The sequence below is a fragment of the Lolium rigidum genome, chromosome 3 (genome assembly GCF_022539505.1).
Source record: "Lolium rigidum isolate FL_2022 chromosome 3, APGP_CSIRO_Lrig_0.1, whole genome shotgun sequence".
Lineage (NCBI taxonomy): Eukaryota > Viridiplantae > Streptophyta > Magnoliopsida > Poales > Poaceae > Lolium > Lolium rigidum.
Window position 1 is genome coordinate 256,587,287 of NC_061510.1, and position 25,448 is coordinate 256,612,734.

Sequence of the window (25,448 nt, forward strand, 5' to 3'; positions counted from 1 at the left end):
ATATCAATCATATGATTCATGCTCTACCTTTCGGTATCACGTGTTCCGAGACCATGTCCGTACATGCTAGGCTCGTCAAGGCCACCTTAGTATCCGCATGTGCAAAACCGACTTGCACCCGTTGTATGCACTTGTTGATTCTATCACACCCGATCATCACGAGATGCTTCGAAACGACAAGTCTTGGCAACGGTGCTACTAAGGATGAACACTTTATTATCTTGATATTTTAGTGAGAGGGATCATCTTATAATGCTACCGTCGCGATCTAAGCAAAATAAGATGCATAAAAGGATTAACATCACATGCAGTTCATATGTGATATGATATGGCCCTTTTGTCTTTGCGCCTTTGATCTTCATCTCCAAAGCACGAACATGATCTCCATCATCAACGGGCATGATCTTCATCATCGTCGGCGAAGCACCAAGGTCAATGGCACCGTCTTCATGATCGTCCTCCATGTAGCAACTATTACAACTACTTTGAAATACTACTCAACATGAAATTTAAAGACAACCATAAGGCTCCTGCCGGTTGCCACAATACAATAATGATCATCTCATACATAGTCATCATCACATTATGGCCATATCACATCACCAAACCCTGCAAAAACAAGTTAGACGTTCTCTAATTTGGTTTGCATATTTTACGTGGTTTAGGGTTTTCGAGTAAGATCCAATCTACCTACGAACATCAACCACAACGGTGATACTAGTGTTGTCAATAGAAGAGTAAATTGAATCTTCACTATAGTAGGAGAGACGGACACCCGCAAAGCCACTTATGCAATACAAGTTGCATGTCGAGCGTGGAGCAAATCTCATGAACGCGGTCATGTAAAGTTAACCCGAGCCGCTTCATCCCACTATGCCACAAAGATGCAAAGTACTCAAACTAAAGACAACATAAGCATCAACGCCCACAAAACCATTGTGTTCTACTCGTGCAACCATCTATGCATAGACACGGCTGCGATACCACCGTAGGATAACGTAGCATAGAAAACAAAAATTTTCCTACCGCGAACACGCAATCCAAGCCAAGATGCAATCTAGAAGACGGTAGCAACGAGGGGATTATCGAGTCTCACCCTTGAAGAGATTCCAAAGCCTACAAGATGAGGCTCTTGTTGCTGCGGTAGATGATCACTTGCCGCTTGCAAAAGCGCGTAGAAGATCTTGATCATGGCGCCACGAACGGGCAGCACCTCCGTACTCGGTCACACGTTCGGTTGTTGATGAAGACGACGTCCACCTCCCCGTTCCAGCGGGCAGCGGAAGTAGTAGCTCCTCTTGAATCCGACAGCACGACGGTGTGGTGTCGGTGGTGGTGGAGAACTCCGGCGGAGCTTCGCTACGCGGGAGCTATGGAGGAGAAGGGGGCGGCTAGGGTTTGGGAGGGGGTGGCCGGCCACTAAAGGGGGGCGGCCAGGTTGTGGTCTTGGTGTGGCCGGCCCCCTCCCCTTGACCCCTCATTATATAGGTGGAAGCCCTAAGTGTTGGACTACAAGTCTCCGAATAAGACCCGAACCGAACCCAAAACCTTCCATATGGTGGGAAACCTTCCCAAGCTAGGATTCCCACTAGAGGTGGGAATTCCACCTTCCATATGGGGGGGTGGCCGGCCCCTTATGGGGGAGTCCACTTGGGACTCCACCCCACTAGGGTTGGCCGGCCATGGAGGTGGAGTCCCATGTGGACTCCACCTTCCTAGGTGGTTTCTTCCGGACTTTTCTAGAACCTTCCATAGAACCTTCCGCATCATTTTAATTCACATAAAATGACATCCTATATATGAATCTTATTCTCCGGACCATTCCGGAACTCCTCGTGATGTCCGGGATCTTATCCGGGACTCAGAACAAATATTCGAACTCCATTCCATATTCAAGTTCTACCATTTCAACATCCAACTTTAAGTGTGTCACCCTACGGTTCGCGAACTATGCGAACATGGTTGAGTACTCACTCCGACCAATAACCAATAGCGGGATCTGGAGATCCATAATGGCTCCCACATATTCAACGATGACTTTAGTGATCGAATGAACCATTCACATACGATACCAATTCCCTTTGTCACGCGATATTTTACTTGTCCGAGGTTTGATCATCGGTATCACACTATACCTTGTTCAACCTCGTCTCTCGACAAGTACTCTTTACTCGTACCGTGGTATGTGGTCTCTTATGAACTTATTCATATGCTTGCAAGACATTAGACGACATTCCACCGAGAGGGCCCGGAGTATATCTATCCGTCATCGGGATGGACAAATCCCACTGTTGATCCATATGCCTCAACTCATACTTTCCGGATACTTAATCCCACATTTATAACCACCCATTTACGCGAGTGGCGTTTGATGTAATCAAAGTACCTTTCCGGTATAAGTGATTTACATGATCTCATGGTCATAAGGACTAGGTAACTATGTAACGAAAGCTTATAGCAAATAACTTAATGACGTGATCTTATGCTACGCTTGATTGGGTGTGTCCATTACATCATTCATATAATGATATAATCTTGTTATTAATAACATCCAATGTTCATGATTATGAAACTAATCATCTATTAATCAACAAGCTAGTTAAGAGGCTTACTAGGGACTCATTGTTGTTTACATATCACACATGTATCAATGTTTCGGTTAATACAATTATAGCATGGTATATAAACATTTATCATAAACATAAAGATATATAATAACCACTTTTATTATTGCCTCTTGGGCATATCTCCAACAATGAGAGCCCCTCCGGTGATGATTTCCCTCTCCGGCAGGGTGCCGGAGGCGATCTCCTGAATCCCCCGAGATGGGATTGGCGGCAGCGGTGTCTCTGGAAGGTTTTCCGTATTGTGGCTCTCGGTACAGGGGTATTCGCGACGAAGGCTTTAAGTAGGTGGAAGGGTAGTTCAGGGGGCGCCACGAGGGCCCCACACCATAGGGCGGCGCGGGGCCCACCCTAGCCGCGCGGCCCTGTGTTGTGGGCGCCTCGTCGCCCCACTTCGTTATCCCTTCGGTCTTCTGGAAGCTTCGTGGAAAAATAGGACCCTGGGCGTTGATTTCTTCCAATTCCGAGAATATTTCCTTACTAGGATTTCTGAAACCAGAAACAGCACAAAACAACAACTGGCGCTTCGGCATCTTGTTAATAGGTTAGTGCCGAAAAATGTATAAAAATACTGTAAAGTATGTATAAAACATTCAAGTATTGTCATAAAAGTAGCATGGAACATAAAAAATTATAGATACGTTTGAGACGTATCACTCTCTCTCTCTCTCTCTCTTTGCTCCCTCCATGATTTTTCCTTCCATTTGAGGAAAAGAGAGAAGAGATCTGGATCTACAATCCTATCAATCAAATTCCCTTTTTTTGCCAGGGAATCTAGATCTAGAAGAAATTTGGTGTTCTCTTCTTGAGTTCTTCCTCCCTTACTACCCAATTGCTTTTGTAGATTTTGTGGAATTTAAAAATGAAGTTCTTGCCATTGCATTTAGTGCACCAGTTTGAGTTCTCCAAGGTGATTCATGGAAGTGAAAGTGATAAACTTTGTACTCTTAGGTTATTGGAACCTACGTGGCTTTTTGGCTTAGTGGTGTTTTTGGGTCCTCCAATTAAGTTGTGGAGGTTCCTCAAGCGTAAGGCCTTCGTGGTGATTTCCTGGGAACCTTCCATTAAGTTGTGGAGAGTGCCCCAAGCTTGTACGGGTTCCATGAGCACCCTCAAAGTTCCATAGTTGATCAAGAACTTCCCTTTTGTGGGAAGGCTCGAGGAGAATACGGCGAGGCCTTTGTAGCATTTGGGGTACTTTTGCCTCCGCACCGCTCCAACAGAGAGTAGCCCTTCGAAGAGTGTGGATTTCGGGATATATCACCGTCTTCGTGTGCTTCGGTTATTTCTTTACCCGAGCTCTTTACTAATGAACTTTACTTTGTAATAGCCTTCATACTTGAAGTTATATATTTTGCTATCACATGGTTGCTTGCTTGCTCAGCATAAGTTGTTGGTGAATTGGTAAATTGTTGTATACTAGTAAAATGGCCCGTGCTATGCACCGGGAGGAGAAAAAAGTTGTGTTGAGAAAATAAGTATTTTTATTAAATATTTTTTAGATCCTAGAGAATTTCAGTACTTAAAATCTATTTTCAATGGGGCAAGCCAAATTTCTTATCAAAATTCATCTAGAATTTCTGGAACAATAAAAGATAGAAATTACTCATGTGGACATTTTTCAAGCACTTAGTAGAGAGAAAAAAAATCAAAGTAAACCTGCTACAAGACTTTTCAAAATCAATTTTGTTAACGGGACGACGTGAAGTTCTCCTCAAAATTTGCTAAGGAAACGCGAACGCATGCACGTATATTATTGTTCTTCTTCTTGTGCATATGAGCTCTGGGAAAACTCGACAAGCCAACCACAACAAAGACACCATCTCTGAACATAGCAACTGCAGGGTGCAGCTGACTGCTCAGATCTCTACGGCCTCAATCTGAATAGAGGTGTCTTGAGGGATAAAATGGAGTGTGAGATTAGAGCAGTATGTGTATAAACCTTTGTGAGATAGATGCCTGCATATAAGGATCTGAGATTAGACTACACATGATTTTTGTCGTCAGAAAAATAATATATTCTTCAGTACCCCGAATAAGCTTAGTCAGTTGAACAATCATGGAAGCATATACATGGGCTACTCGGCAATGCAAAACAACATCCCGGTTCTAAGTGGTTGTGGTTGTGGAATTTAATATAGCATGACATCGTGCCGAGGTTAAAGCACCTGGTATTCCAGACTGATGACTGTCGTAGGTGCAACTGGCTCCGGCACCGATGAGCAGGACGTAGGCAACTTCCGGTCGTGGCGGCTTGGCAAAGTCTGGATCCATCTCCAACGATTATGGCGAGGCGTCAGGCCAACGGCTGTTAGTGCAGACTCGTCTCCGCAGAGGAACATTAGAGATGACTCCCGCTCATAGTGCATCCTAGTTCTGGCAAACGAAAGGATGAGGTGACCACTCCGTTCGTGCCGTGCTTGACGCAGTCTTGATCGGCCTTCCAATCGCTGCGCCAGAGTCATGACCGGCCTCCGTTCGAGGATTGTGGCGCAGACGCGCCCCGTCAGGCTATCGAGATTATGTGGGCGACGGAGGGAGACGGCCTCGTCCACTGAGTAAATTGGCGGCGGGGAGTGAGGGGACGATGTGCGTGGTGGCCCGTGGCCGTGGCCGACGACCGGCTCTCTGTGCGAAGCGCCCTCCAGCGCAGCTCCATGCAGCAGCAGCCGTCACTCTGTGCACGAGGTTCCATCGATAATTGCTTTCCGCCGAGGAATCCGCGGCAGGGTTGCTTTGCCTTCACGGCGTCCATCTGAGGAGGACAGTCCAGACGACCCATATGGTTCATCAGGTACAAAGAGTCTGTTCCGGTTCAGGGCAATGTTGGCACTAAGCCATGTCAGGCCGTGGCTAGTGTGTGTATCGCGTGCGTGCGTGCGTTGTGTGAGTTTGTTAGATTAGTTAGCGAGAATGGAGGGAGAAGAACACGTCCTAGACATGCAGGTCGACCGTGGTGATCGCGTCTGCGCGCGGTCAGGGCCACGAGTTGAGGCATGTGGAGCGTGGCGAGTGGGTGCGTGTGCGCGGTCGTGGCGACGTGAGTGCGAGCTGCTGCTATAAAGCCCCTCCCTGTAATCTCCATTGTAGTACCACGAGTTAGAGCTCGGGAAGAAGAAAAACCGTCAGTGCGGCAGCGTTCGTGCGCTGAAAAAATTCAGAGTGTCTCTCTGTCCACTTCCTCTTCCACCTCCGATCGTTTGAAGGTCGAGGCCTGCAACAACATTTGGTATCAGAGCGAGGCAATGGCGATGGTTCCGTACGGTGGCGCTGGGGGGAGCGTGGTGCCGCTCTCCTGTCCGATGCTCACCGGCGACAACTACACCGTCTGGGCGATCAAGGTCGAGGCCAACCTCGACGTGCAGGGTGTCTGGGAGGCAGTGGTTCCGGCGGACTCGACGGCGGCGGTCGATCCGGAGAAGAACAAGAGGGCGAGGGCGTATCTGCTCGGCGCGCTCTCGGAGGACATTCTGTTGCAGGTATCATCGAAGAAGAAGGCGGCCGAGGTGTGGGCGAGCCTCAAGACGCGGTTCGTCGGCGCGGATCGCGTCAGGGGCGGCACGGCTGTCCACGCTCCGCGGCGACTTCGACAGGCTGAACATGGGGGACAGCGAGGCGCTGGACGTCTTCGCCGGCAAGATCAGTAGCATGGGGACGAGGTACGCCAACCTTGGCGCGACCCTCGACGATGAGGCTATGGTGAAGAAGCTGCTGGACTCGGTGCCCGATCGCCTGTACCCGGCGGTGGCCGGCATCGAGCAATTCTGCGATGTGGAGAAGCTGTGCTTCGACGAGGCGCTCGGGCGACTGAAGGCCTTCGAGGAACGAACGGAGCAGCGCAGGAAGCAAGCAAACGGAGGCGATCGTGGTGCTGGGGAGCTGCTGCTTACTGCGGCACAGTGGGCGGCAAGGCGTCGCAACGACGACGATGATGGCAGCAGCACGGCTTCGGGAGCAGCTGAAAAGGGACGGAAGAGGAGGTGCCACAACTGCGGTGTACGTGGGCACTTCGCCCGCGACTGCTGGAAGCCCAGGAAGAAGCAGCAGGAGGAGGCGCTGCTCTGCGATGCCGGCGACCAGCCGGGCCTGCTCTAGGCATGGCTTAGGGGGAGAGTGTTGGCACTAAGCCATGTCAGGCCGTGGCTAGTGTGTGTATCGCGTGCGTGCGTGCGTTGTGTGAGTTTGTTAGATTAGTTAGCGAGAATGGAGGGAGAAGAACACGTCCTGGACATGCAGGTCGACCGTGGTGATCGCGTCTGCGCGCGGTCAGGGCCACGAGTTGAGGCATGTGGAGCGTGGCGAGTGGGTGCGTGTGTGCGCGGTCGTGGCGACGTGAGTGCGAGCTGCTGCTATAAAGCCCCTCCCTGTAATCTCCATTGTAGTATCACGAGTTAGAGCTCGGGAAGAAGAAAAACCGTCAGTGCGGCAGCGTTCGTACGCTGAAAAAATTCAGAGTGTCTCTCTGTCCACTTCCTCTTCCACCTCCGATCGTTTGCAGGTCGAGGCCTGCAACAACAGGCAACGCTCTCCGCAAGCACGTACGGGCGGGATTGGAAGACCAGGGGTTGCGCCGTTCGTCCTTGCCGTGGAGGGTGCCCGCCGATTCTTGCAGAGATCATCGGCGGCCAAACCTCTCGCCCGGACACAAATCTCCCGGACTGCGAGACCCTGACCCGAGCTCTCGGCTTCCTCTCCGACTTCCAAGCTGCAAGATCTTGCCCCGATGATTTCCACCTGATGTTACCCACCGGAACCCTCATCACCCTTGCCCCAGACAGTCCAGGCGGCGCCGTCCTCGTCGAACCAGGTGCCAGTAGCGGTCTTCCTCGCCCAAGGCGGCCTCCTCGTCGAACCAAGGGCGGCAGTCATTGTACTTGCACCATGAGGCCTCTTCGTCGAACCAGGGGTCGGCGGCGGAGTCGAGCATGAGCTGAACCTTTGGTGTTACGATCGAGGTATCGAGTCCTTTTTATGTGTCCTGCGTACGTGTTCGATCAAAGTTTCAGTCGGAGTAGGAATCGATGCAGAGAGTTCGATTTTCTGTAATGTCATCGCATCATTTTTTTAGAATATATGATCCTATCATATTAGAGCTCTGTTTTTCTTTGTAGAAACGTGAACTGGTTTAATTGGGCCGTTGCCTATGGGCTTGACGGGCAGTCTCCATGGGAAGAACAACGATAACCGATCATATATAACGCTAGTTTACAACAAAACGAACCGTTATGACTTACCGGTGGCATTGGTTGTATTACTAGTTTACAACAAAACGGACCAACAAGAAGGTACTGTGTTTTACAAATAAATGCTAGTTTTATTTCGTATTTGTTGAAACCATTATTGTAAAAAAAATAAACCATATATCCACCCTCCACCCCCCCCCCCAACACACCTAGGCAACATCTATTTTATGTACATAGTACATGTTATGAAGCAAAGCTAAGTCACACTCAAATGACTTTTTTTCCATACGCTCAACAATGATTTCTAAGCGTCCAAAAATAAGTATTTTAATTTTATTTATATCTAAAAAAGTTGAGACATTTATTTATTTTTGAATGGGAACTAAGACAGCGGAACCAACTCCATGTTGCTTTGGCAGGGTGGCATCTGTTTCACCTAGTATATATATAGGCACCTACCTAGCTAGCTTGGCTGCATGCCTACGTCCATTTGAAGATCTCTGATTGATCGAGCCGCCTTTTCTCCATCCTTCTCCCTGCCGGTCGATCTGGTCCATAGTCATCACTCATCGGTCAAGTCTTGTGAAGATGCAGCTAGCTAGCTAGCTAGACTGGACCAGGGATTAAAAGGTCGTCAAGGAGCAAGAAGCATATGAAAAAGTTTCGTGTCCGTCCTTTTTTTGTTGAAAGTGTTTGTCCCTCGAAAAGAGAAAGAAAGTTCCATGTACCAAGATGGACAGATATTTTGACATACACCGAAACGATTCCATAAGCAAGTGGCCGGCCAAGCTTCTTTTATCTCCAAGGAATGCATGGCACCACCCACCCTTGGTAGATTCTCGATATATGATGCAACCGAACATCACATAGAAGATGATCTCTCGATGACATTGTGTGGTCATTCCAATATGTGTAAATGGTTTATATGAATATATGTTGTGGGAAATCCACTTTCGCTCATAGGTGTAGATGCATCCGTTGTCTAAAAAGTATACTTCAGAATGTTTAAAATTTTCAAAAAAAAAATCTGGGTGTATATCTTAACATTCTTTGTTCACACACTAAGTTAAATGAAGAAATGAAATTTTTTATGGGTTGTAAAAAGACAATTTTCGGTGCAAAATATCTTTTTACGTGGCATTTATGTAGGCCATGTAAACTGTCTTTTTTCCACAAACTTTTGTGAGTGAACATTGAATGTCCAAATGTACATCCAGGTTTTTTCTTCATAATATTTTTCCATTTCAGAATAAACTTAAAATGCACTTTATTGTGAGTACTGTTAAACTTCGCTGGTATTATTGTATTTGCTACAATTCTGTTATTTTTCTATATGTCATACACTGGCCAAAAGCATGCAGTTTTCTAATTCTATACTAAGAGGACATATCACTCAACAATCTCGCATTTTATCTATTCTTGCATGTTGAGAAACCTCCTACGAAGAGTCATTTAGATTCAGTTTGTGGGATGAATTAATATTATACTGTAAACAATATTTATATTTTTTAGATAAAAAGCTCTTAGATCCCAAGTTTAAATTAATGAAGTCTTCAACACCGATCAAAGCTGGGGTTACCAACTTACAATGAAAGCATCCACGCTAGGGTACCAGCTTATAATGAAATCAAAAAGAAAAACAACCACCAAATACAAGACCAACAAGACTATAACAAGCTAAGATATGGCACTTCGATGCTTGAGGTCTTCGACTTGAACAACTGAAAGAGTAGAGAAAGTGACCGGCAAGCTCGTCGGAATCCCCACCAACCTGGCTTCACAAATGCAAACTCCAGCTACACGGTGACCACACAGCGAGTAACCAATAGATAGACGCAGATCGTGGTCTCAAGAAGCAACGCCTCCAAGAAGGGTATGACACACAGGTGTCACCATTGTTCGTCCCATCGGGGTCTCGTTTTTTCACCTAGAGACTTCAGATTATGATGGGAAGAAAGCCAAGGCTCATTGAAGAAGCCTCCAAGGAGGTGAATGGCCCTTGCCTCGGTGAAGATGGCAGAGAGTCACATGCGACTACGCGTGCACAAGCTCCCTTCTTCCCCTGATTTCTCCACAACACACCAACGAAGACTGTATGCACCTCTCGACGCACCTCCCAACTGCCATCGATCTAGCCGGCAAACTCCCCCACACTCTCAAATCGAAGCAAAACAGAGGCCATTCAAGACTAAAAAGACCAAGCTGTCCAAAGAAACCACCAACTACGGAACCACCACGGTACCCATCGAGATGTCCATCTAGAACACGGTCGTGACCAGACATACCTCCAGTGCACAGCCGGAGGCAACTCCCGACACCAGTGATGAGTGGTCAGTCTCTTGCCAGAGCCACCTGTCATCCCCCACCGCCCCGCCTCGAACCTAGGTAGACCCTTCCACTGAAGCACAAGGTGCCGCCTCCTGTCGTGGTTCATTGGACTAGCACCGCCGCCGGAGTCGGATTGGCAAATAAAACTCATAGATCTCGGACGCAAGTGTGCACTGGAGAGATCCCCGCCGCTGTCCTTGGGAGCCCTGCAGGCTTTAACTACAAGAATAGTGGTGGTCCATGAAGTTTTCCATATGTCACAAGCCAAACCTTAAACATCACGGTCGGTTATTTATACCTTTTTTTACGACAAAAAAAATGTTATATATCGATCGTCATAGACTAACTTATGGCGTTTCGATCCATAGGAAAACATCACGGACAGTCATGATGTTTTGGACTTTCGTCGCGCCGAATTGTACCGGCCTGGCCCAGACCCAATCAAATGTGACATTTGTTTTCATCACGTATAACGTCATGAGTGGCACCATGTGGCAGTCGGCCTCACGGCTGCCGTTAATGGCGTTCGCTGATGTCTCTTCCGATGTTAGTGACGTCATCACCTTGTGATGTTTCGAAAACATCATGGGCAAGATGTCATTACCGCCGTTTGTTGACGTCATCATGTTTAAACGATAGCCACGTTGACCAATCAATAGGATACACGTCGACTATACGGATGATGACACGTGGGCCAGTCAGATGATGACACTTGTCCAATCAAATGACGACACGTGAACCAGTGAGTTCTCGACACGTGGGCCAATAATAAAAAAGGACACATGGACCAATGCCACATAGGCATGTGTCCTCTTTCCGTGACATTCTGTTTGCGATGTTTAGTTTTTCTCGCGGCTTGGACCGGTCATTAGGTGGCGCATGTCCGCCTCACAAGACGTTCCCTCACAACGTTTATTTTTTTGTCACATAGTACAAGCAACAATGATAGGGAGACACGTGTCCATCTTCCATGGTGTTTCCTCGCTACATTTTCTTTATGGCGTTCTTATTTCATCACGGGGGCTGGGAAATGGTAGGCCTCTGCGTGGCTTCATGACGTCGATGTTTTCACCGTGACGTTCCGTTTTCGTCACGTAAACTGACCATTGAGCGAGCACCACATGGTCCAATAGATGCCCTCCACGTTGACATCTACATGTGACAATTTTTTCATCAAGGATAGCGATGAAATTTTTGTTTCGTCGCGAACAGGCATGAAAATATTAGTTTCATCGCAGATAGGTGATACGTCTCCGACGTATCGATAATTTCTTATGTTCCATGCTACTTTATTGATGATATCTACATGTTTTATGCATACTTTATGTTATTATTATGCGTTTTCTGGAACTAACCTATTAACAAGATGCCGAAGTGCCAGTTCCTGTTTTCTGTTGTTTTTGGTTTTAGAAATCCTAGTAACGAAATATTCTCGGAATTGGACGAAATCAACGCCCAGGTTCCTATTTTGCCCGGAAGCATCCAGAACACCAGAGAGCCGCCAGAGGGGAGCCCTGGGGGGGGCACACATGGTGGCGGCGCGGCCAGGGCTGGGCCCGCGCCCCCCTAGTGTGTCGTCGCCTCGTCAGCCCTCCGACTCCGCCTCTTCGCCTATATAAAGGTCCCTGACCTAAAACCTCGAGACGAATAAGCCACGATACGGAAAACCTTCCAGAGACGCCGCCGCCGCGAATCCCATCTCGGGGGATTCAGGAGATCGCCTCCGGCACCCTGCCGGAGAGGGGAATCATCTCCCGGAGGACTCTTCATCGCCATGATCGCCTCCGGAGTGATGAGTGAGTAGTTCACCCCTGGACTATGGGTCCATAGCAGTAGCTAGATGGTCGTCTTCTCCTAATTATGCTTCATTGTTGGATCTTGTGAGCTTCCTAACATGATCAAGATCATCTATCTGTAATTCTATATGTTGTGTTTGTCGGGATCCAATGGATAGAGAATACTATGTTATGGTGATTATCAATCTATTACCTATGTGTTGTTTATGATCTTGCATGCTCTCCGTTATTAGTAGAGGCTCGGCCAAGTTTTTACTCTTAACTCCAAGAGGGAGTATTTATGCTCGATAGTGGGTTCATGCCTTCATTGATACCCGGGACGAGTGACGTGAAAGTTCTAAGGTTGTGTTGTGCTTTTGCCACTAGGGATAAAACATTGATTCTATGTCTAAGGATGTAGTTGTTGATTACATCACGCACCATACTTAATGCAATTGTCTGTTGCTTTGCAACTTAATACTGAAAGTGGTTCGGATGATAACCTGAAGGTGGACTTTTTAGGCATAGATGCAGTTGGATGGCGGTCTATGTACTTTGTCGTAATGCCCAATTAAATCTCACTATATTTATCATATCATGTATATGCATTGTTATGCCCTTTTCTATTTGTCAATTGCCCGACTGTAATTTGTTCACCCAACATGCTTTTATCTTATGGGAGAGACACCTCTAGTGAACTATGGACCCCGGTCCTATTCTTTACATCGCATACAATCTACTGCAATACTTCTTTACTGTTTTCTTGCATACAATCATCTTCCACACAATACGGTTAATCCTTTGTTACAGCAAGCCGGTGAGATTGACAACCTCACTGTTTCGTTGGGGCAAAGTACTTTGGTTGTGTTGTGCAGGTTCCACGTTGGCGCCGGAATCCCTGGTGTTGCGCCGCATCACATTTCGCCACCATCAACCTTCAACGTGCTTCTTGGCTCCTCCTGGTTCGATTAAACCTTGGTTTCTTTCGAGGGAAAACTTGCCGCTGTGCGCATCATACCTTCCTCTTGGGGTTCCCAACGGACGTGTACATCTACGCGCATCAAGCACTTTTTCTGGCGCCGTTGCCGGGGAGATCAAGACACGCTGCAAGGGTAGTCTCCACTTCTCAATCTCTTTACTTTGTTTTTGTCTTGCTTTATTTTATTTACTACTTTGTTTGCTGCACCTAAACAAAACACAAAAAAATTAGTTGCTAGTTTTACTTTATTTACTGTCTTGCTCTCTATATCAAAAACACAAAAAAATTAGTTACTTGCATTTACTTATTTACCTTTTGTTTATTTCATCATGTTTCCTCCTAAGTACACTCTAAAAGACATACCGGTAGGCCGAGGATCTATAATTGGAAGAGATAATATAGAAGATTTTTTCACTCATGTTAGCACCGCTGAAGATTTTGAAGATAGACACTTGGTAGAACTTGCTCCTACTTATGAAATTGCCGTTGCTTCTTTAGTACACATGCTAGAAACTAAATTTGTTAATCTCAATCCTATAATTCAGCACATGTTTTTTACACTCTCGATATGGAGAAAGGAGAAGAGAAAGATTTTGTCTTAGAAACTCTTCTAAAAGAATTTGGTGGTGTAGCAAGAGAGGCTAGAAAAGTCTTTACTAAATATAAAATGCTTGGTTTTTACACCAACTTTGCTAGTATCCTTAAAAAGATGGATATGGATAGAATTAAGTATACTAATAATGTTAATGATGGTAGAGAAATTAAGGCGTCAATACCTAGTAAGCTCCTAGGGATGCATGAAGCTTTGGAAAATAACTATGATTGGCTTGTTCCTGAAAATTTGTTTGATGAGAATAGCAAGCCTAAGAGTAAGGGAGCCTCTGAAACTTACATAGATAAGGTAACATGCATAGTAGAGGAAACTCCCAACTCCCAAGGTAATGATGTTGATGCTTCTACTCTTGATGTTACTAGATTTGCACTTTCTGCGCCTAACTGAAAGGCGTTAAAGAAAAGCGCTTATGGGAGACAACCCATGTTTTTACTACAGCAATTTTTGTTTTGTTGAGTCTTGGAAGTTGTTTACTACTGTAGCAACCTCTCCTTATCATGTTTTTGTGCCAAGTAAAATTTCTATGTTAAAGTTGATGTTATATTTGGGATCGCTGCGCAGAAACAGCATTGCTGTCTGTCACGAATTCTGGCATAAGTCTCTGTAACAAATTCGAAAAAATCTGCAAAATTACGAGAGTGATCCTCAGATATGTACGCAACTTTCATTGGTTTTGATTTTTTCCATTTGAGCAAGTCTAGTGCATCTTTCAGGTTCGTCTTTACGGACTGTTCTGTTTTTGACAGATTCTGCCTTTTATTTCGCATTGCCGTATTGGTTATGTTGGATGAATTTCTTTGATCCATTAATGTCCAGTAGCTTTGTGCAATGTCCAGAAGTGTTAAGAATGATTTTGTCACCTCTGAATATGTGAATTTTTAATTGTGCACTAACCCTCTAATGAGTTTGCTTGAAGTTTGGTGTGAAGGAAGTTTTCAAGGGTCAAGAGAGGAGTATGATATACTATGATCAAGAGGAGTGAAAGCTCTAAGCTTGGGGATGCCCCGTGGTTCACCCCTACATATTTTAAGAAGACTCAAGCATCTAAGCTTGGGGATGCCCAAGGCATCCCCTTCTTCATCGACAACATCATCAGGTTCCTCCCCTGAAACTATATTTTTATTCAGTCACATCTTGTGTTCTTTACTTGGAGCGTCGGTTTGTTTTTGTTTTTGTTTTTGTTTGAATAAGTTGGATCCTAGCATTCTTTGTGTGGGAGATAGACACGCTCCGCTGTTGCATATGGAAAAATATGTCCTTAGGCTTTACTCATAATATTCAAGGCGAAGGTTGAAACTTCTTCGTTAAATTGTTATATGGTTGGAATCGGGAAATGCTACATGTAGTAATTCTAAAATGTTTTGGATAATGTGATACTTTACAATTGTTGTGCTCATGTTTAAGCTCTTGCATCATATACTTTGCACCCATTAATGAAGAAATACATAGAGCTCGCTAAAATTTGGTTTGCATATTTGGTCTCTCTAAGGTCTAGATAATTTCTAGTATTGAGTTTTGAACAACAAGGAAGACGGTGTAGAGTCTTATAATGTTTACAATATGTCTTTTATGTGAGTTTTGCTGCACCGGTTCATCCTTGAGTTTGTTTCAAATAACCTTGATATCCTAAACCTTGTATCGAGAGGGAATACTTCTCATGCATCCAAAATCCTTGAGCCAACCACTATGCCATTTGTGTCCACCATACCTACCTACTACATGGTATTTCTCCGCCATTCCAAAGTAAATTGCTTGAGTGCTACCTTTAAATTCCATCATTCGCCTTTGCAATATATAGCTCATGGGACAAAATAGCCTTAAAAACTATCGTAGTATTGAATATGTACTTATGCACTTTATCTCTTATTAAGTTGCTTGTTGTGTGATAACCATGCTTCTGGGGACGCCATCAACTATTCTTTGTTGAATATCATGTGAGTTGCTATGCATGTCCGGCTTGTCTGAAGTAAGAGAGATCTACCACCTTAATGGTTGGAGCATGCATATTGTTAGAGAAGAACATTGGGCCGCTAACTAAAGCCATGAATCATGGTGGAAGTTTCAGTTTTGGACATATATCCTCAATCTCATATGAGAATAATAATTGTTGCTACATGCTTATGCATAAAAGAGGAGTCCATTATCTGTTGTCCATGTTGTCCCGGTATGGATGTCTAAGTTGAGAATAATCAAAAGCGAGAAATCCAAAATGCGAGCTTTCTCCTTAGACCTTTGTACAGGCGGCATGGAGGTACCCCTTTGTGACACTTGGTTGAAACATGTGTATTGCGATGATCCGGTAGTCCAAGCTAAGTAGGACAAGGTGCGGGCACTATTAGTATACTATGCATGAGGCTTGCAACTTGTAAGATATAATTTACATAACTCATATGCTTTATTACTACCGTTGACAAAATTGTTTCATGTTTTCAAAATAAAAGCTCTAGCACAAATACAGCAATCGATGCTTTCCTTTTTGAAGGACCTTTCTTTTACTTTTATGTTGAGTCAGTCTACCTATCTCCCTCCACCTTAAGAAGCAAACACTTGTGTGAACTGTGCATTGATTCCTACATACTTGCATATTGCACTTGTTATATTACTCTATGTTGACACTATCCATGAGATATACATGTTATAAGTTGAAAGCAACCGCTGAAACTTAATCTTCCATTGTGTTGCTTCAATGTCTATACTTTAAATTATTGCTTTATGAGTTAACTCTTATGCAAGACTTATTGATGCCTGTCTTGAAAGTGCTATTCATGAAAAGTCATTGCTTTATGATTCAGTTGTTTACTCATGTCATTACCATTGTTTTGATCGCTGCATTCATTACATATGTTTACAATATGATCAAGTTTATGACGGCATGTCACTTCAGAAATTATCTTTGTTATCGTTTTACCTGCTCGGGACGAGCAGAACTAAGGTTGGGGATGCTGATACGTCTCCGACGTATCGATAATTTCTTATGTTCCATGCTACTTTATTGATGATATCTACATGTTTTATGCATACTTTATGTTATTATTATGCGTTTTCTGGAACTAACCTATTAACAAGATGCCGAAGTGCCAGTTCCTGTTTTCTGCTGTTTTTGGTTTTAGAAATCCTAGTAACGAAATATTCTCAGAATTGGACGAAATCAACGCCCAGGTTCCTATTTTGCCCGGAAGCATCCAGAACACCCGAGAGCCGCCAGAGGGGAGCCCTGGGGGGCCCACACATGGTGGCGGCGCGACCAGGGCTGGGCCCGCGCCCTCCTAGTGTGTCGTCGCCTCGTCAGCCCTCCGACTCCGCCTATTCGCCTATATAAAGGTCCCTGACCTAAAACCTCGAGACGAATAAGCCACGATACGGAAAACCTTCCAGAGACGCCGCCGCCGCGAATCCCATCTCGGGGGATTCAGGAGATCGCCTCCGGCACCCTGCCGGAGAGGGGAATCATCTCCCGGAGGACTCTTCATCGCCATGATCGCCTCCGGAGTGATGAGTGAGTAGTTCACCCCTGGACTATGGGTCCATAGCAGTAGCTAGATGGTCGTCTTCTCCTAATTTTGCTTCATTGTTGGATCTTGTGAGCTGCCTAACATGATCAAGATCATCTATCTGTAAGTCTATATGTTGTGTTTGTCGGGATCCGATGGATAGAGAATACTATGTTATGGTGATTATCAATCTATTACCTATGTGTTGTTTATGATCTTGCATGCTCTCCGTTATTAGTAGAGGCTCTGGCCAAGTTTTTACTCTTAACTCCAAGAGGGAGTATTTATGCTCGATAGTGGGTTCATGCCTTCATTGATACCTGGGACAGTGACAGAAAGTTCTAAGGTTGTGTTGTGCTGTTGCCACTAGGGATAAAACATTGATTCTATGTCTAAGGATGTAGTTGTTGATTACATTACGCACCATACTTAATGCAATTGTCTGTTGCTTTGCAACTTAATACTGAAAGGGGTTCGGATGATAACCTGAAGGTGGACTTTTTAGGCATAGATGCAGTTGGATGGCGGTCTATGTACTTTGTCGTAATTCCCAATTGAATCTCACTATATTTATCATATCATGTATATGCATTGTTATGCCCTTTTCTATTTGTCAATTGCCCGACTGTAATTTGTTCACCCAACATGCTTTTATCTTATGGGAGAGACACCTCTAGTGAACTGTGGACCTCGGTCCTATTCTTTACATCGCATACAATCTACTGCAATACTTGTTTTACTGTTTTCTTGCATACAATCATCTTCCACACAATACGGTTAATCCTTTGTTACAGCAAGCCGGTGAGATTGACAACCTCACTGTTTCGTTGGGGAAAAATACTTTGGTTGTGTTGTGCAGGTTCCACGTTGGCGCCGGAATCCCTGGTGTTGCGCCGCATCACATTTCACCACCATCAACCTTCAACGTGCTTCTTGGCTCCTCCTGGTTCGATTAAACCTTGGTTTCTTTCTGAGGGAAAACTTGCCGCTGTGCGCATCATACCTTCCTCTTGGGGTTCCCAACGGACGTGTAAATCTACGCGCAATAGGCACATTCATCATATGGCAGAATTTCATGATAAGTTTGATCTTCTAAACATACACATATCTCAACATCATAAATACACCTAGGTTCACCAAAAGAATGATTAAAGTTTTCAGCAAAAAGATCGCAAAATTATAGTAGATTTCTGAAACGTATTGGCCAAAGGCTCACCACCTCGAGAATCACCAAAGTTTTCAGCAAGGTGGCCAAAGGCTCACAACCAGGATCACCAAAGTTTTTACCAAAAGGTGGCCAAAGGATTTCCACCATCCACTTACACCAAAAGAATCCTGATGTAGGTGCCAACAATCGCCTAAGCCTTCGGAAACAAGTGTGACAACAATTGCTTGAGCAATGCATTGGACTCGTCTTGCTTCATCTCCATATCTCATTGTTTGTTGCGGATAACTTGCATGTCTTCACCATACTTGAGTCTGATTTCTTCGATGATAGAGCGGAGTTTCTCATTGCCTACCTCTAGTTGGGCTTCCATCGGAGACTTGGGCGTAGTACGCTTTCCATTGTCAACATGGAAGATGATGCAAAGCCTGTTGTTGAACATCAGCGTCGTCTAATTCCTAAGATGAAGGATGTGGTAAGGAATGAGGTATTGAAACTTCTTGAAGCTGGTATTATATATCCTATTGATGATAGTAGATGGGTTAGTCATGTGCATTGTGTTCCTAAGAAAGGAGGAATAACTGTTGTACCTAATGATAATGATGAGCTCATCCCTCAAAGAGTAGTTGTAGGGTATAGAATGTGCATTGATTTTCGAAAGTTTAATAAAGTTACTAAGAAAGATCATTACCCTTTACCCTTTATTGATCAAATGTTAGAAAGGTTATCTAAAAATACTCATTTCTGCTTTCTTGATGGTTATTCTGGGTTTTCAAAAATTGTTGTTAGAGCTAAAGATCAAGAGAAAACCACTTTCACTTGTCCCTATGGAACTTATGCTTATAGGCGCATGCCTTTTGGTTTATGTAATGCTCCTGCTACTTTTCAAAGATGCATGTCTGCTATTTTTCATGGCTTTTGTGAAAAGATTGTAGAGGTATTCATGGATGATTTTTCCGTCTATGGGAATTCTTTTGATAATTGTTTGCGAAACCTTGATAAAGTTTTGCAGAGATGTGAAGAAACTAACCTTGTTCTTAATTGGGAGAAATGCCACTTTATGGTTAATGAAGGAATTGTATTGGGACATAAAATTTATGAGAGAGGTATCGAAGTTAATAGTGCTAAAGTTGAAGAAATTGAGAAGATGCCCTATCCTAGGGATGTTAAAGGTATTCGTAGTATTCTTGGTCATGCTGGTTTTTATAGGAGATTTATTAAAGATTTCTCTAAAATTTCAAAGCCTCTTACTAATCTTCTTCAAAAAGATGTGCCTTTTGTTTTTGATGATGATTGTAAGGAAGCTTTTGAAACTCTAAAGAAAGCCTTAACAAATTCTCCTGTAGTTGAACCTCCTGATTGGAATTTACCTTTTGAAATTATGTGTGATGCTAGTGATTTTGCTGTAGGTGCTGTTCTTGGACGAGCGAGTAGATAAAAAATTGAATGTTATTCATTATGCTAGTAAGACTCTTAATGCTGCTCAAAGAAATTATGCTACAACTGAAAAAGAGTTATTAGCTGTAGTTTTTGCTTGTGACAAGTTTAGACCTTATATTGTTGATTCAAAAGTCACAGTTCATACTGATCATGCTGCAATTAGGTACCTTATGGAAAAGAAAGATGCTAAGCCAAGACTTATTAGATGGGTGCTTCTTTTGCAAGAATTTGATTTACATATTGTAGATAGGAAAGGTGATGATAATCATGTTGCTGATAATTTGTCTAGATTGGAAAATATTGCTTATGATCCTGTTCCTGTTAATGATAGTTTTCCAAATGAACAATTGGCTGCAATAAAGGTGAGCTCGCGAGATAGTCCTTGGTATGCCGATTATGCTAACTTTATTGTTTCCAAGTACTTGCCTCCAACCTTTTCAGCTCAAGCAAAGGAGGCAATTCTTTTATGATTTGAGGCATTATTTTTGGGATGACCCACACTTATATAAAGAAGGAGTGGATGGTATTATGCGAAGATGTGTCCCCGAATATGAACAACAAGAGATATTGAGTAAGTGTCATGGTAGTGTTTATGGAGGACATCATGCCGGAGATAGAACCGCACAAAAGGTTCTACAGTCAGGTTTTTATTGGCCAACTCTCTTTAAAGATGCAAGAAAATTTATTTTATCTTGTGATGAATGTCAAAGAGTTGGTAATATCCCTAGACGCAATGAAATGCCTATGAATTATACTCTTGTTATTGAACCATTTGATTGTTGGGGATTTGACTTCATGGGTCCTTTCCCTTCTTCAGAAGGTAACACTCATATACTTGTTGCTGTTGATTATGTTACTAAATGGGTGGAAGCCATACCCACAAAAAGTGCTGACGGTGAGACCTCTTTAAAAATGCTTTTAGACGTTATTTTTCCTAGGTTTGGCATACCTAGATATCTTATGACTGATGGAGGTTCTCATTTTATTCATGGTGGTTTTAGAAAAACTCTTGCTAAATATGGTATTAATCATAGAATTGCTTCAACTTATCATCCTCAAACTAGTGGGCAAGTAGAATTATCAAATAGAGAAATTAAATCTATCTTGAAAAAGACTGTTAATAAATCCAGGAAAAATTGGGCGAGTAAGTTGAAGGAAGCATTGTGGGCTTATAGAACTGCTTATAAAAATCCTATGGGTATGTCTGCTTATAAAATGGTTTATGGAAAAGCTTGTCATTTACCTTTAGAACTAGAGCACAAAGCTTATTGGGCTGTAAGAGAACTTAATAAAGATTCTAAACTTACCGGTAAGAAAAGGTTGCTACAATTGAGTTCTTTAGATGAGTGGAGAAGTGAAGCTTATGAAAATGGTAGACTTTTTAAGGAGAAAGTTAAGAAATGGCATGATAGAAGAATTATTAAAAGATAATTTAATGTTGGAGATAAAGTCCTATTGTATCGGTCTCGTCTCAGATTTTTTGCAGGAAAATTACTTTCAAAATGGGAAGGACCATATGTCATTGTGGAGGTGTATTGTTCAGGGGCAATAAAAATTGCTTCGCTGAAAGATGATGCCACACAAGTGGTGAATGGACAAAGACTCAAACATTATATTTCTGGAGATTCTTATAATGAAGATGTTGATGTTATTCGAGTGGTGACTCCGGAAACTTTCACCAAAGATCAAATTGATAGTTCTGCAGAGTTCGACTTCGAATAGATAACAGTTTTGGTAGTAAAAAGTCCACGTTTAACTTTCCGAACAATATTTTTGCTATTTTTAGAAAATATGAAAAATTACGAGATCGAATCGGAGTGGAGGAGGCGCACGAGGGCGCGTCCCCACGTGGTGGCGCGGGCCCCTCCCTGGCCGCGCCGCCCTATGGGGACGGCTCCTCGGAGTCCTTCTCTCACTCGTGTTCGACCTGGTACTTTCCTTTTGTCGTGAAAATTCTTGCTATATAATCCCCCGGACCCTCCGAGGTTCGTATATCGTCTTCTCGTCGTGTTTTGTTTCGAGCTGTTTTCTTCCAGATATTGTTTTCAGATCTAGAGCCACCATGTCTTCGTCGGGAACTCCGAAGGACATCTTCTTTGAGAACGTCGTCAACCTGTACATGAACGAGCTGAAGATGCATCCCAAGGAATTGCTGCTCGTAGATGGAGAGTTGCAGATAGAAGATGTCCGGGGTCCTAAAGGAGAAGGTGAAAGGATCGTATGTCGCACCTAGAGGGGGGGGGATGAATAGGTGCTAACCAATTTTTAGTTCTTTTTCAATTTAGGCTTGACACAAAGGTAAATTCTCTAGATATGCAACTATGTGAATTTCCCTATATGACATGGTTAACGACTAAGCAAGATATCGCAATACAATATAGAGGAGATAAAGGATAGAGGTAACCGAGAGTGGAGCACACGGAGACACGGAGTTGATTCCCGTAGTTCCCTTCCTTTGCAAGAAGGTACGTCTAAGTTCGGAGGAGTGTGGTCGCTACGAAAGCCAGACCAACAGTCACGAAGACTTCACTCAGGTCTCTTGTGAGCAACGCCACGAAGGCCTAGCCCACTCCCACTAAGGGATTTCCTCGAGGCGGAAACCGGGCCTTTACAAAGTTTTTGGGGCACACATCCACAACCAAATTGGAGGCTCCCAAATCTGTAACAACACAACAATCAACAATAATACATCAACAACAATCAACTAGGGATCCAAATAGGAACACTAGCAAGGGGGCCCTCAAACAAATGAGGGAGAAATGTAAATCGCTTCGGTGAGGATGTAGATCGGTGTCTTCTCCTTCGAATCCCCAAAGATCAAGAGCTTTGGTTGGGGGAGGAAGGAGATCTTGCAAATCTTGAGTTCTTGAGGTGGCTCTAATGGTGATGAAGCTTGGCAGATTTTTGTGCAATGATTGAGCAAGGAGCAAGGTAGAAGAAGGGGGGTATAAATACCCCCCTCCAAATTCCAGCCGTTGGAGCTTCCGGGGGGCCGGATAATCCGGCCTAAGTTAGGGCCGGATAATCCGGCCCAACCAAAAGTCCGGCCTTTGGGAAAATTCGGCCAAATATCCGGCCAAAAGTCCGGCCCCTGTTCAGACCCGCATCGCCTCAGGTCCTTAGACGATTTGGGGGGGGGGGGATATTTTGGAAATATCCGGCCCGGATTATCCGTCCCTGGGGCAAATCCGGGCAAATGTCCGGGCAATTATCCGGCCCATGTCCAGGGAGTACTGAGCCACAAATCCTCAAGTCCTTAGCCGAAAATTGGGGGCCGGATATTCTGGAAATATCCGGCCTGGTGATCCTGTTATAGCTTCTTTTTGACACGTCTCACCACATCCATCACACACACACACACACACACATATATATATATATATATATATATATATATATATATATATATATATATAAAATCCCTGTACCACTTAGTCAAACATTAGTGTATCACATACATTGACATCAAACACACAAAACATATTATGAGAGATGTTCTTTCAATCTCCCCCTTTTTGGTGTTTGATGACAATATACGGATTTGCAAGAGAATCACTATGGAGAGCAATCATGTTGGCAAAACATAGAGGCACCCCCCTACATGTGTGCATACAAGTAATTTGCATTTGAATACAAATACACAACACATAGGTGCAAGGTGCCTCAACACAAGTGGTATCCAACATGAGCTCTAACAAGAGACATAGACATATATGAAGTTGAGATAAGGTGGTAGAAATCATACCCATATGGAGATATATAATACGGAGATATAGCATCACACACAATATAATACCCTTGATCACCCATATGGAGATATAGCATCACACACAATATAATAACCTTGATCTCAACATATAGAAATCCGAAGACCTTAACAATGTCTCACACCACATATAGCACATAGTTTTAAACGGAACAAACCAAACCAAATAGTTCAAATATGAAGGGGAACACAAGCAGTAAAGGAATGATAAACGCATATGCTTGTGCCCAAACCATGCAAATCCCCGAGAGATGTCCTAATAGAACACTTCTCCCCCTTTGGCGTCGAAACGCCAAAAAGGGAAAAGCGCGATGCTACTCGCCCCAAGGAGATCACTCGGAGCCCTCGTCATCATCGGTCTGGTACGCCGCTTCCTCTTCCTCTTCCTCTTCATCTTCAGTGTCAGGGGCAGGAGGAGAGCTGCGAGTGTAGTTGGCCCTATGAATGCAATCCTCAATATCATTCCAAGGAACCTGTGACGAGTGCCACCCACTGTAACCTGGGTGAACTGGAGGCTGAGGCGGAGGACCTTGCTCACCACTCAGCTTGTGAAGAATAACCGCCTGAGTATGCTGAATCTCAGAACGCTCTCGGCTGGCCGCATAGTTCTCCTTATGGATCTCAATGTTCATGCACATGATGTGACGCTGAAACCAACTAAGCTTCTTCACTTGCTTCTTCATGGCAGGAATATCAGCATGACGAGCAGGGGCAAAGCCACTGGAGCGGGCATCTCCCATGAAAGAGTCATGAGCAGGGGCAGCATGAGGAACTGGCTTATTCTTGTAAGCCTTCTTGACAGAGTGCTTCTCCTTTGGGAACCGACTCAAGTCTTCATCCATAGCCACAGAGTTGTTGATGAGGAGCTGGATATATGGTGCATATGGCATGGTGGTCCGGGAGACCACGGCATCATGAATCTCATTGAAAATGTAGTCCATGATATCAAGAGAGAATTCTTGGTCCTCATTGTCATCACGAGCACACTTCAAGCTGAGGTGCATAAGATCCACAAGAGCCCCACAGAGTGCATCATTGTTTCCACCACTTGGAGCAATGGTGGCTCGAAGGAAACGAAGCACCTGACTGTAGATGGGTAAAAGCCCCTTGGTAGAACCAATCACTCCAGATGAGTCATAGAGATGATAGAGCACATTCTTGTCCGTCTTCTGAGGGCCATGGAGGCGGAGACCACCTTCAGCTGGAAGTCCAAGAAAAGAAGCAAACCGGCGCAAGGTTGCCTCACAATGGGTGGAGCCAGACATCCATTCCATAGTGCGCTCAGCATCATTCTTGAAGGCCACAGTGGCAAAGAATTGCCTAATCAAGTCAGGACTGTAGTCACACTGAATCTTCATCAGGTCCTTCAAACCCATCCTACCAGTCACCCAGATGGCATCCTCAAAATGATTATTTTCAGCCAGGAGATCCACATTGATCGCTTGCATGGGTCGCACTTTCTTCATGGGCTCATAGATATCCTTGTAGATGAACTCCTGCTCCACACACCAGAAGCGCCTGCCCTCAATCTCCTCATCCCTTGCAACGTCTTCATACCAGTTCTTCATACGGATTGCTGCATAAGAGATAATGTCCATAGCCTTGTAGTTCACCCTAGGTTCTTTGTTCTTACTCCTACTAGAGGTGGACTTGCGAGGAGCATTTGAAGCAAACTCATCACTTGACCGGTTCCGCCTTGGACGTCTCCGAGTACCCCGAGAACCACTACCTGTGAGAAGCAAATACGGATAGCAAAAGAGAAGATAATGCTCATAAGTCATGTAAGATACAGTAAAGTACTCTAGAAACATACTATAAGTCGATAGAAGTCTAGACATGAAAGATTGAAACTGTACTGCAGCAGCGATGAAGCTCCAGGCCGGATAATCCGGTGTCCCCGAGGGGCGGATAATCCGGCCAGGCCGGATAATCCGGCTTGCGCGGGGCTGGATAATCCGGCCCTACGGATCTTGCAGAAATCACAATCAAAAACTTGTCTAAGACCAGATCGGCCTTATAGCATGCAAGAGGAGTATTCTACACAAGATTTGGAACAACTAGGCAACACCTTCACCAAGAAAATA